The sequence below is a fragment of the Octopus bimaculoides genome, chromosome 3 (assembly GCF_046866305.1).
Source record: "Octopus bimaculoides isolate indiv1 chromosome 3, ASM4686630v1, whole genome shotgun sequence".
Lineage (NCBI taxonomy): Eukaryota > Metazoa > Mollusca > Cephalopoda > Octopoda > Octopodidae > Octopus > Octopus bimaculoides.
In genome coordinates, this window is record NC_142930.1 from 86427593 (window position 1) to 86440092 (window position 12500).

General features: G+C 37.2%; 1 long non-coding RNA gene across 6 annotated transcripts in view; it reads right to left on the minus strand.

Moving 5' to 3' along the window:
* The window catches only part of LOC106869856 (uncharacterized), a 63964-nt gene that overhangs the window by 38265 nt on the left and 13199 nt on the right, over positions 1-12500 (minus strand). For 4 of the 6 annotated variants that reach the window (XR_016241136.1, XR_016241135.1, XR_016241138.1 and 1 more), the window contains exon 3: positions 8723-8988. The exons of 1 other annotated variant lie outside the window; for it this stretch is intronic. This is a non-coding gene — a long non-coding RNA (uncharacterized LOC106869856). Of the gene's footprint in view, positions 1-8722; positions 9011-12500 lie in introns of all 6 variants that reach the window. One more of the 6 variants, XR_016241137.1, reaches the window with a different exon arrangement.

Genomic DNA, 12500 nt, shown 5'->3' on the forward strand with positions numbered 1-12500 from the left:
CATAGAAAACTGATGAGAAGTTTGTTTTGTAGCCAAGGGACTCTGCTGAGTGGTACAATGAGTATGTGACTTCTCTCAAAGCCATTGCTCGACCAGAGCTTCGACAATGTAAAAAATTATGGTAGCCCACCTGATCATTGAATACCTTCAGTAGACTCAGCTTTGTCACGGTTTTCAGAAAGCTGCAGTCCGAAATTAACTTTCCCTTCCTTCCAACAGTGTCAGCTTAAAAAGAATCATGCAAACTCTTCTACTTCGTCTAACCAAACCATTAAAATGTATGTATGCATCTGCTTGTATGCAAATATATCACCTTCTAGCGACGGGACCAGCAGCCCAGCCTGGTTTCGGGCTATTTGTGCCCCTCTTAGGTACTGGACACCGTCTGCTAGAGATTGCAGTGGCTTGCCTCTGCTCACAATATATATCATTTCAAGCGACATACAGTCGCTCATTTTGCAACAAACAAAAATGCTAGTTCTAAAATATTTTTAAGAGAACAACGCACTTTTGCTTATTGCAAAATCAGCGACTGTATGTCGCTTGAAATGATATATATTGCGAGTAGAAGCGAGTTACTGGTGTCCGGTACTGAAGAGAGGCAGAAATAGCCCGAAATCAGGCTGGTCTGCTGGTCCCATCACTAGAAGGTAGTAGAGTTTCTCCCCCTTGCTCGCAGTATCTCGGATGCGCATCGTTAACAAGCTAGTGAAGTTCGCAGTGAAGTTCGTTCAAACGGACAGCCATGTTGAAGTGGCTACAAACATTACTTGTTAGTACAACTACTGTGTTGATCTCTTAGAGAGATTTTAGAACTAGCATTTTTGCTTATATATATATATATATATATATATATATATATATATATATATCCTCAGTCATGATTTTGAATGTCCTTCATTTTGAAGTTCATGAATTCAATGACAAAAACCTTTTCCTTTTTTTTCAATGATGTAATGTTTTCATTGATCAATTAAAGGACTCGATAGAAACGGCAGTCATGGATGGACACCTGTACCTCTACTGTTTTTGTCATTGAATTCACGAACTTCAAAATAAAGGACATTCAAAATCATGACTGAGGATATATATATATATATATATATACAGAAACAAATAAAAGGGTAAAAGAGAATATATATATACACGCACGCATACTTACAGTCATATCAGCCATTATTATGATTGACCGTTGACTGGACACTATTCAATTTTTTTTTCTCCGTGTTTTTCTCCTTGTCTCCGTATTCTTTCTGTTGAAGAGCGTAGCTCGAAACGTCAAAGACTTTCCGTATTCCCGAGCGTCATACTAATACATCCTTTTGTTATTTACACCACCTGTCCTCGTCTGTTGTTGTTTTTTCGTATATTCTCCCATATATATATATATATACATATACTTGAGAACTGATGTCGGTGTGTCTACGTTCCTGTAACTTAGCGGTTCGGTAAAAAGAACCGACAGAATAAGTTCTGGACTTAAAGGCGGTTCTCCAGCATGGCCGCAGTTAAATGACAGAAACAAATAAAAGGGTAAAAGAGAATATATATATATAAACGCACGCATACTTACAGTCATATCAAGAGCGAACGCTGGAAGAACATTCTTTGACAAGAGAAAAGATAAGACAGGAGACGAATAAGAATGCGTCTGGTCTGTGCGACAGACTGAAGAAAAAGAAAGATGATCACGTGACGAAAAGAAAGATGGACGATGGTCACGCGTGAGCAACGAACGATAGTAAAGGAGGAAGAGGGAGAGAGAGAGAGAGAGAAAGAGAGAGAAAGACAGATAGAAAACTGTGTAGGGTAGAAAAAGAATTAGAGAAAGGATGAGAGAGAAAAAAACGAAAGGGGAGAAGAAGAGAAAAAGAATTAGAGAAAGGAAGAGAGATGAAACGAAAGGGAGAGAGAGAGAACAGTACAGGGTAGAGTCGCATCAAAATTATTAAGATAAATTTACTTGGAAATGGATGCGTGGCGTTCAATCATATAATAACATAATAAATAAATAAATAAATAAATAAATAAATAAATAAATAAATAAATATATATATATATATATATATATATATATATATATATATACACACACAAACAAAACAGTACATATTTATGTGTGAGTATGTACATGTATGTTTGCGTGCGTATGTGTATGTTCGTCTGTGTGCGAAACGTGCCAGTGTATAAATGCAGACATACTTTTAGGTGGGTACTGTGTGCGCTTGAGTATGTATGAGCAAACGTGTGAAGGTGCGCGCGCGTGTATGTATAAAACAGAGCGAGTGAGAGAGAAAGAGAAAGAGAGAAAATAAGAGAGACAGACAGAAAGAGGAAGACAGTAAGAGACAATTCAAGAAGCCAAGATCTCCAGAGAGGTCAAAGTCTGCTTGGTCTTCCGGGTATTGGCACACATATTTAGACAGAAGAGAAGGAAGCAAAATATAACACAGACAATAAGAATTGCGAAAAAGGGACGGGCTGGAGATAGTAGACAGTAGGTAATGAGAGGGTGTTGATGTGCAGTAGGAGGAAGGAAGGAAGGGGAGGCACGCGGAGATAGCGGCAATGGCTGAACAGAAGGAGATGAGAGAAAGAGATAGTAATATGCGTATGACGGGAGGTGGAGGGATTGAATGTGGAATTATGTGTAAGGAGCTGGTGGGTAGAAGTGTTAGTTGTGTTTGTAGAGAGGGTAAATATGCAGACAAAGTGTGATAGAGGAGATGGTTCAGTAAAGATCAGATAGCTCTAATGCTGGAAACAGAAGATAAAAAAAATGTTACATACAAAAGAAGAAAAAAGATTAAACAAAAATAACAGATAGCATGAAATAAAAGTGATGGTGAAGGGTGAAACGAAAGTTGGACAACGGGTAGAAATGGGATGATTATGGTGATATAAAGGAAGAAACTAGGCGAAGAGGGATGAAATAAAGAGAGAGGGAGAAAAGGAGCAGGAGATAGAGAGAGAAAGATTGTAAGTAGTGAGAAGGAAAAGGGAGAAATATCAGGGAAAAAATGATACAGACATATTAGAGACTCACTTATACAGAGACTTTGCATAAAAAACGTATATATGAACTCATAAAGAAAACTATAGAATGATTGAAATGAATGTATAAGAAATGGGAGAGATCGTGGAATAGGGAACAAGAGAGAAGGAAAGATGTTAACACATACACACGCATATTGAAATAGACAGACAGACATGAAGACAGACTGATAGAACGTGCAGCAAAATGATTGTATAGACAGACAGACAGATAGATAGATAGATAGATAGATAGATAGATAGATAGATAGATAGATAGATAGATAGATAGATAGATAGATAGATAGATAGAAAAAAGAAAGTAATGAGGACGGAAGAGAAGGAAAATAGACTGTGGTGTGCGTTCTTTTTCGACCTGCAACTTAACGGTTCGACAAATATGTTCGATAGAGTATGTATCGTATCGAAATAAGTGTTAGGGTCGATATGAACTACAAATAATATTGGAAAGCGTGGACGAAATGTAATGACCGAAACTTATAAATGAATTAGAATATCGTGGTCGAATACTCTTTTCCCCCGTAACTTAGCGGTTCGGCAAAAAGAGACAGATAGGATAAGTACTAGGCTTACAAAGAATAAGTCCTGGGGTCGATTTTCTCGACTAAATGCGGTGCTCTAGCATGGCTGCAGTCAAATGACTGAAACAAGTAAAAGAGTAAAAGAGTATGTACATTTATATATAGATAGATATATGGATAGATAGATAGATAGATAGATAGATAGATAGATAGATAGATAGATAGATAGATAGATAGATAGATAGATGGATGTATATGTGCACCAGCATGACCGCAGCCACTTGGCTGAAACACATAAAAAAAATAAATAAATATATATATATATATATATATATATATATATATATTGCATATATATGTACATGTATGTATATACCTTCATCCACATGTACATATAGATACATAACTGGGTACATGACGTGGCAAAAGAACATGGACAAAATGGTAAACAAGGTAGATAAATAGATAGATAGATAGATAGATAGATAGATAGATAGATAGATAGGTGTACTTCAGAGGGCAGTTTGGGGTTGTTAGCAGTGTGTAACATTGTTTGCATTTGGAGGTTGATATTGGTGTGTGGTAGCATGAAGAATGGTGATGGCGGTGGTGGTGATGGTCGTTGTAATTTGTATGGAGATGATGGTGGCTGTGGCCGCAATACTTGTGATGGTGGCGACGGAGAATGCGGTGATAAAGACGCTCGTGTTGATGTTGGTAACAATAACGATCGTATTGGTGATGGCTGTTGTGATAGTTCTAACGGCAGTAATGATGGTCTTGTTGTTGTTGTTGCTGCTGTTTTTTTAGCTCCAGCTCAGTCCTGATCAAGGAGTTGCATGATCAAACACGTCTAAGACATGATTATTCCACCTTTTGTGGCATATAAAAATAAAGAATACCAATGGACATCTTTTTTTCAATATGGAAGGATGTGATTTTAGGGAGATTTGTCTGCTATTTCCAGCAGTTTTAGCGGCCGCGTAGAGGTTCCCTTAATGTTAATAGTATCTGTAGTAGTTTGGTAGTGGTGGTGGTAACGATAGTGGCGGTGGTTGTGTTAGTGGTAGTATTGATGGTGGTGGTGGTGATGGTGGTGGTGTTATTGGTGTTGTTGGAGGTGGTGGTGGTGATGGTGAAAAATGGTGGTTGTGGTGGCGGCGGTTGTGGTGGCAGTGTTTGTGGCGGTGGTTGTGGTGGCGATAGTTGTGGTGGTGGTGGTGGTGGTGGGTGATGCTGTTGTGTAACGCTGAAAAAGTTTTCTGGGTTTTTTGTTTGTGTGTGTGTGCGCGTATATGTGTGTGTGCGCGTATGTGTGTGTGTGCGTATGTGTGTGTGTGTGTGTGTGTGTGTGTGTGTGTGTGTGTGCGCGATGATGATAGCGGTGGCATGTTTGGATCTGGTATTATTAGCCGTGTATTATGTAATCTGAACTGCTCAGACTGGTTGGGTTTCTCAAGATGAGACTGCAATAACAACATGAAGAACAAAAAGGAAACAACACTGAAATCCCATAGCGCCACGAAATCACCTCACTACCTCCATGTTCTCTCCCTCCCTCCCTCCCTCTCTCCCTTCCTCCCTCCTCCTCTCTCTCTCTCTCTGTATCTATCTATCTATCTATCTATCATGCTTTCTTTCTTTCTTTCTTTCTTTCTTTCTTTCTTTCGTTCTTTCTTTCTTTCTTTCTTTCTTTCTTTCTCTCCCTCACGCCATCCCAGCGGTAGTAAAAAGAAATGGAGAAAATGGAATTTGCCGACTGCTATTTATGCTGTCCCTTGAATCAATAAACAGAGAAAGGGTCAGGTTATGGCAATTTAATAAGAACAATACTGTCAAGTCTGTTTTGGGATAAGTAGGGGCTGCGAAAGCACCTCCTTGAAGTATTTAGCAGAAGACAGCGTTGAAAATGAAGGATGGATAGCGAAGTGGCGTTGAAGATGTTATTGGTAGTAGTAGTAGTAGTAGTAGTAGTAGTAGTAGTAGTAGTAGTAGTAGTAGTAGTAGTAGTAGTAGTGATGGCGGCGGTGGCGGTGGTGATGGTGATGGTGGTGGAGGTTGTTGTGATGGTAGTAGTAGTAGTAGTAGTAGTAGTAGTAGTAGTAGTAGTAGTAGTAGTAGTAGTAGTAGTAGTATATAATGGGTACTGTGGTGCTGCTATTTCTTAATCGTCTCATTGGTGGCAATGAAAATAAAGGCAGTGGGGAGAGATACTGGCGAGTTTAGTGGTTAAGAGACCGAATGCGGTAACACAAACATCGATAGAAAATCGAAGGCCTAGCTTTGAATAAATGCATAAACACTATTAGGCGTATCGTCTACTTTTACTCTCGTTTATAAACCAACACATGTATTCGTGTCTACATACATGCATGCATGCATACATACATACATACATAAATACATACATACATACATAAATACATAGGCGCAGGAGTGGCTGTGTGGTAAGTAGCTTGTTTACCAACCGCATGGTTCCGGGTTCAGTCCCACTGCGTGGCATCTTGGGCAAAATGTCTTCTACTATAGCCTCGGGCCGACCAAAGCCTTGTGAGTGGATTTGGTAGACGGAAACTGAAAGAAGCCCGTCGTATATATGTATATATATATGTATGTATATGTTTGTGTGTCTGTGTTTGTCCCCCAACATCGCTTGACAACCGATGCTGGTGTGTTTATGTCCCCGTAACTTAGCGGTCCGGCAAAAGAGACCGATAGAATAAGTACTAGGCTTACAAAGAATAAGTCCCGGAGTCGATTTGCTCGACTAAAGGTGGTGCTCCAGCATGGCCGCAGTCAAATGACTGAAACAAGTAAAAGAGTAAAAGAGTATACATACATACATACATAAATACATACATACATAAATACATACATACATACAATCTTGAAATAAACTTAATAATGACGTACCTACATACATACATACATACATACATAGATCACGAGCAGAAGTACTAGGAGAACATCAGAACCATGTGTTGAGAGGAATTCGTTGGGGGTTGGGGTCTGAATAATTCACCTCTGGAAACATAGATGTTTCGTTCAACATCTTTAAACAACCCTTATTCAGGGAACTTTTGAACGGATTGGGCTACTCGACCTGAAGAAAATTCTAAGCCCCACCTGCAAGGTCATGCGCTGTTACACTTAATATGAGGTCACCCTGTCGTGTACATATGGTTCGGATGCATGTGCCTGGTCCTGGTGTACCCTTAGATGGGTAGTCATGATGGGTGTACTGGGCATGCACTGTTCTCTCACTCATGCATAAAAACAGGGATATCGACAGGCTCTACAGAAGAAATGTAGAGGCTACAGAATTGAGGTTTTGAGGTTAGTGAGACGGGTTCGCCTTCCGATCAGGGAGAATGTTGACTTGCTCACCTAGCCAGCAGGGTGCAGTCATTCAAAGCTAAAACGATGCAAAGCGCAATGTGACCAGCGATGTATAACGACATCTGATAATCTGGTCGCTCACGTGAGAATGTGATGACTATATGCATATGTGTGTGTGTACGCACACACACAGACACGCATTATTCAAATGTTGTATCTCCCCAGACGGCACCCGGCAAAGAACAGCAGCAAAAATAAATAGATAAACATAGTGCTGAAAAGTGAAAGAAGCATCGTATGTGCTGGCAGTGAGCTTCTCAGAAAGTACTTCTTGGCATTCTCCTATAAAACCATGAAACAGATGAATTTCCCTAAAAGAAGACCTGGCCTGAAACAATCAGCATACCAGAAAGAATAATTAAAAAATGAATATTCTCACGACCCCAACATCGTATCGCACTACGAGAGTTGCAATACCAGGGCAATACATTGCTACAAAGTTCCATATAAACAGAAAATACAGTAAAGCTCTTGGAGCCCCAAGATGCAACAGAAAATGTTGATAATGTCACATTTCTGAAGAAAACCTCGCACATGTGATCAACAACTACCTAAAAATGTCACCAAGGTACTACCACCCAATGAGACACAAGCTTGTCGCTGACCTGGTATAAACATAGAGAATCTTTCTATTATAGAATTCATACGTAAACATGAACGTAAGGAATATTAGAGAAACATTCCCATTAAAAATTCTCCGAAGTGTATACCTGACACGCTGGATATAGCGATGTATAACGACATATGATAATCTGGTCGCTCACGTGAACATGTGATGACTATATGCATATATGTGTGTATACGCACACGCACACGCACACACACACACGCACACACACACACACACACACATACACACACACACATCATATACGTTAATTAGAGGATATACTAACCTCTCAAAGGGATGATTAAATCCAAGATAACATCGGTTTTGTACCTTATATCTTTGGGAAATAAAATTTCCCTAAATCAATAGGTATATATTAAGTATATAATCCGTATTAGATTAAGAGAAGAAAATGAAGAGTTAGTGATTAATAATTACTTATTACTAAATTGATAATCATTTCTTCCTACAGCTGTTTCCATTCATACTCAATGAATAAATTACAAATTTGTACATTAAATTTATAAGTTATGAGTAAAATATCATTAAAAAATTACATGCTCACCTATCTGTTCAGTCCAATAGCATGAACAGATAGATGAGCATGTAATTTATTAATGTCTAACTTTTTCCCGATGATATTTTGCTCATAACTTATAAATGCAAATTTAATGTACAAATGTGTAATTTATTCATTGAGGATGAATGGAAACAGCTGTAGGAAGAAATGATTATCAATTTATTAATAATTATTAATTACTAACTCCATTTTCTTCACTCAATTTAATACGGATTATATTCTTTATACACACACACGCACACACACACACACACACACACGCGCGCGCACAGACAAAGACACACACACAAACACACAAATATATATCATGCACACACAGATAGATATATGTGTAGAAAAGCAGACAGACAAATAGATAGATAAATAGATAGATCAATAGGCACACAGACAAATAGGTAAATATATAAATAGATAGATAGATTGAACAATAGAACATAAATGGGCTAAGATTCACTACAGCTGTTTCAAAATTCTACAAACAATTACGCATGCACATACACACACACACATATTGTTGTTGTTACTGTTAGTGAATGAAGAAGATTTTATTCAACTCACTTAAGGAATATTCTGTAGGTTTTTGACTAGTCGGTTTTCCAGAGAAATATTCTATCATTGTTCTTCTCTGTATTCACATCCTTTTTTTTTTCCTTTCAGCATCTAGGTTCCCAATTTCTATTGTTATTATCTTTTATTGGTTCATGTCCTATATATTTCCTACAGTTCTATCTCTGGCATTATTGCTGCACGTCTAGATTTTTTTTTCTTTCAGATTTTCTTTTTAATATTATACTTTGTTCAATTTTTGTTTATAGTAATTTCTCCTGCATTCAGACAATAAATAGACTAAACAAATAAATAGAGATAAATACATAGATATCACAAACCAATTATATGAATTATCATTTTCATTATCGTCGTCATCATCATCATCATCATCACCACCAGCACCACCAGCACCACCATCATCATCATCAAGATCATAATCATGATTATCATGATCATCACCATTATTACTATTATTATTATTATTATTATTATTATTATTATTATTATTATTATTATTATGATCATCATCATCATCATCATCATCATTATCATCATCATCGTCGTCGTCGTCGTCATCATCATGATTTTCATTAGCATCTTCTTTCAATCCTGTTTCCATTTCTTGCCGAGTGTCTTCCTGACACCTAGGGCATAGAAACGTACTGTATACATTGGTAGGCCATTAAAACAAGCACACCAAATTGTGCATTTTTCAGACTCATATGATGGAGAAAAAGGGGGAAGACAGAGAGAAAAAGGAAAAAAAAATAAGCAAAGTAAACAAACGAGATAACGGGAGAAAAAGGGAAAGAAAATTCACAGCGACAATGCTCTTCTCAATACGTTTGACATACCATACATTCTTTTATTTATTTATTTATTTATTTATTATTATTATTATTATTATTATTATTATTATTATTATTATTATTATTCACGACAGACAAACGCAAATTTTTGCTTAGAACTCGCCGTCCAAAAGGATTCTACCAGTTAAAATAGTTTTCACCAAACTTTCCCGGAACACTGGTAACTACCTACTATTTGGTATTTCTACTTACAGGTTTGACAAAAGAGAAAAAAAAAAAAAAAAGACTGGGTGTAATATTTTATATCCGGATACGTTTTACTTTTCTCTTTTACGTCATTGACAAAAATAAATGATCATTAATATTTCATGCCGCGTACGCAGAAAGAAACCTGAGAAATTTACAAGTTAATACATTATACACACTGAAAAAGGCAGAAAAAAAAAAGGAAAAAAAGAAACGTAAAAGCGGAAAACTACCTTAATTGCAATACAAAATATTAAAAGTAAACACAAACTAAAAGAAATCACAAACATTTTAACTACAGCAGGTAAAAACAAGTCAAAAACAGCATAGGTGCAAGCTTGGTTGTGTAGTAAGAAGCTTGCTTCCAAACCACATAGTTCTGGATTCAGTTCCACTGCATGACACCTGGGACAGGTATCTTCTACTACAAACTTGCGCCGACCAAATCTTGTAAGTAGATTTGATAGACGGAAGCTGAATGAAGCCCGTCATATATATACACACACACATATATATATATATATATATATATATATATATATATATATATATATATATATATATATATATGTGTGTGTGTGTGTGTGTGTGTGTGTGTGTGTGTGTGTGTGTGTATATATATATATATATATATATATATATATATATATATATATATATATATGCATATATATGTGTGCTTAACTATGTTTGTATTTTTGTGTCTATCCCCCGCCACCGCTTGACAACCAGTATTGGTGCATTTACGCCCCCATAACTTAGCGGTTCGACAAAAGGAACCGATAGAATAAGTACCAGACTTAAAATTTTAAGTACTGTGATCGATACATTCTACTAAGATTTGAAAGCGGTACCCGCCAGCACGGCCGCTGTCTGATGACTGAAGTAAGTAAAAAATAAAAAATAAAAGATAAGCAGCAACAACAGCAGTATAAATAAGGACAAAGAAAAACTTTTATCAACGTGTTCTTCGAGTAGTAAATCTCTCGATATGAGACATTTGGTTGAAAGGTCTAAAGTTCGGAAACATTTTTTACATTGAACTATGGCTTGCTTTTCACAATTAGATACAGAGGCCTGTGGGTGGGAAAAATCTACTTAGCTGTCTTGTGAAGCACACAACAGATTATCGTATTTCGTTCAGACAAGAGTTATAGATGGTCCTGATAAATATTCTAAGTTTTAAAAATGCCTTCATTGTAAAAGGGGAGGCATATGGAACTATATGCATCACATTTAAAACAAAGGCTGGGGTGAAAGCACAAGCCCAAAGGATATACGACAAACCTGCTCACAAATTGGTTCCACAGATTTTGGGAAGGAGGAACAGAAGAATCACTGTCGTAACCTGATTAGAATTCACCTAGGTGACACAATATAAGAAGAAGGTTAGTGCCGATGTAATAGTGAACGATATATAGTTGGATGGGATAAGCTGAACATACAATACCTCATGAATGCAGAAGACCGCAAAACAATACCAGGACTGCTTCCGATAGAGGCTTCCAGGCGGACAGACTTTAAAGCTCAGCATCCAACGACCCATAGGTAATCTTTGTGCACAGAAAGTGTAAAAAAAAAATCAAAAACAATAGAAAAACCAAAGAAGTCATCGGTTGGAGATCGACCCAAAGCATGAAAATTTAATTGGCAAATGAAATTTCTCTATCCTCATTGCAAGGAGTGAGCCAGGAGATCCAAAATCTCCCCTTGCAAACTGCAACCGGCGAAGACAAAGAGAGACAAAAGTCGTAGAAACAGCTAGTAGTAAACAAGCAGGAAGTACCTCGTAGCAGCATGCACCGTCCATATGTGATGATAGAAACAAGACGGAGGACGTCAGAGATAAGGAAACTTCCTCGAAAAGAAAACGAAAAAACGATCCAACGGAAAAAATAAAAAAACAAACTATAAAAATTGATTTGTGGTACCTACGAAGAAAAAATCCTCATTGCCAAGAATGGCGAATCAATGCCCTGCGAAGTAGAACCAAACATCACCTTGACCGAAGTATAAGTCTGAAGCGTTCTAATTACTCTAAGTATGCACCTCTGTTTCTGAGTCTAAGGGCTCATCCACTCGATAGACAGAATGATCTCGAAAAGCATCGCTTTGGGGACTTTGTTATATCGAATTCACAGAAATCAGGCCCAGATATAGAGTCTGTTTGTGTAAATCGAGTGAATACTGTAACTATTTAAATCAATAAATTGGATAAAAATGTTGTTTTCTTAATTTTTACACGTAATTTGTGCCTTTGGACTGAGGAAATAAACACTAAAACACAGATAATGTAATAATCAATTAGATGGAAATGGGAAATATTTTTCTTTAACACTAACCGTAAGACTACTTACTAGCTGCAACACAATCTTTCCCCTCCCTTTGTTTGAAATAACAACTAAATCTCCTCCAAGGAACACTTCACCACCTTAAAAATAGGAAAGGACAGTTTAGGTAATAAAGCCCTCAGTATTACAACCCCTTGGATGAAAGTAAGTTTCACTAGTACTAATCTGGAGTTAAACCACAACAAACAACAATAATAGTTTTACTATTTCTCAATTAGGAAATTAACGTTTTCTAGACGAGATTCCAACGACGCACCTTTAGAAGAGCAATGCTCTACAGTCGACTACCACAGACGAAATACGACCGCTTCACTAAGTATCAATAAATAAATTCACATTAACAATATACCGCATCAGATAAGGTGATCAATGAATTGTGAA